This window comes from Physeter macrocephalus, chromosome 14, assembly GCF_002837175.3.
Source record: "Physeter macrocephalus isolate SW-GA chromosome 14, ASM283717v5, whole genome shotgun sequence".
Lineage (NCBI taxonomy): Eukaryota > Metazoa > Chordata > Mammalia > Artiodactyla > Physeteridae > Physeter > Physeter macrocephalus.
Window position 1 is genome coordinate 128,275,286 of NC_041227.1, and position 1,183 is coordinate 128,276,468.

At 40.6% G+C, this 1,183-nt stretch overlaps 1 non-coding gene across 1 annotated transcript; it reads left to right on the forward strand.

Annotated features, from left to right (window-relative positions):
- The first annotated feature begins 885 nt into the window (after nt 1-885).
- On the forward strand, nt 886-958 carry TRNAG-UCC (transfer RNA glycine (anticodon UCC)). Its single transcript has one exon. It is a non-coding gene; the product is annotated as a tRNA-Gly (tRNA).
- Nucleotides 959-1,183: the final 225 nt, after the last annotated feature.

Consider the following 1,183-nt stretch of genomic DNA (forward strand, 5'->3'; position numbering starts at 1 on the left):
ATCTTGTAGGTATTTTTATGGGGTTTGTTTCAAATTTATAGATTCATTTAGGCAGGAGTGACAGATTTAGGATGATGAGACTTCCTATCTAAGGACAAGGTACGCAACTCTACTTATTCAAGTCATTGATTATGTCTCTCGGTAGCATTTTCAGTTTTCTTCATCAGGATTTTTCATATTTCTCTTTGAGTGTATTCCTGGGTATTGCATTTCCTTTCGTTTCTTTTGTAAATGGGATCTTTTCTTTCATAGTATATTCTATCTGGCTATTGTTTTTGCATAAGAAAATTATTGCTTTTTCCAAACTATTTGTACTGAACGGCCAGAGTGAATACTCTTATTGACAGTTATTGTTCTTTAGATGATTCTCCGACTTATGTATATACAATAACATCTTTATCAATAATTTTGGTTTCCTTTTCTCCCCAGTCTGAGTGATGGGGCTGCCTGACTGGGAACAGCAAAAAGCCTACAGATACAATGAAATTCTGGAAAATAGCGCAAATAATTCAAAATATTTGACACTGAAATTGGGGCAGATGTGGGGAAGTTCATTAACACAAGACTTGTTTTTTTTTACAAAAAAAAAAAGAGTAAGATTGGCTTTCTATTTGAGCAGCTCTTATGGGGACACTAATGTTTTTGTCGTCATGCTCTCTGGGGGTTTTATAGCTGTTTTGCCATAAAGCCATCTATCCTGTGGATTTATCTTTCATCATAAGTTGGGCCCTTTCAGCTCTAGCTGATGTTTCCTGCTTTTTTTAAGCAATAACTGAACCCAGCACTGTTCCAGGCATGGTGGAGAAACAGAGGAGAAGGGGAGGTCCATGTCCTCAAGAACTGTACAGACTCTTGGAGGAGACAAAAACCATGCCCTTTGGGACTTCCCTGGTGGTCCAGTGGTTAGGACTCGGCGCTTCCACTGCCGGGGGCCCAGGTTCAATCCCTGGTCAGAGAACTAAGATACCACAAGCCACTTGGTGTGGCCAAGAAACAAATAAAACGAAACAAAAAAACAAAACCCGTGCACTTAAAGGGCAAGAGGGCAGTTCAGGGTCTCAAACAGACTGGAGGGAGATGGGGTCGTGTGCATCACACAGAAGTGTGCTGGTGTTTGGGCATCTGTTAAGTATTTATTTATTTAGGCTGCGCTGGGTCTTAGTTGCGGCACGCGGGATCTTTT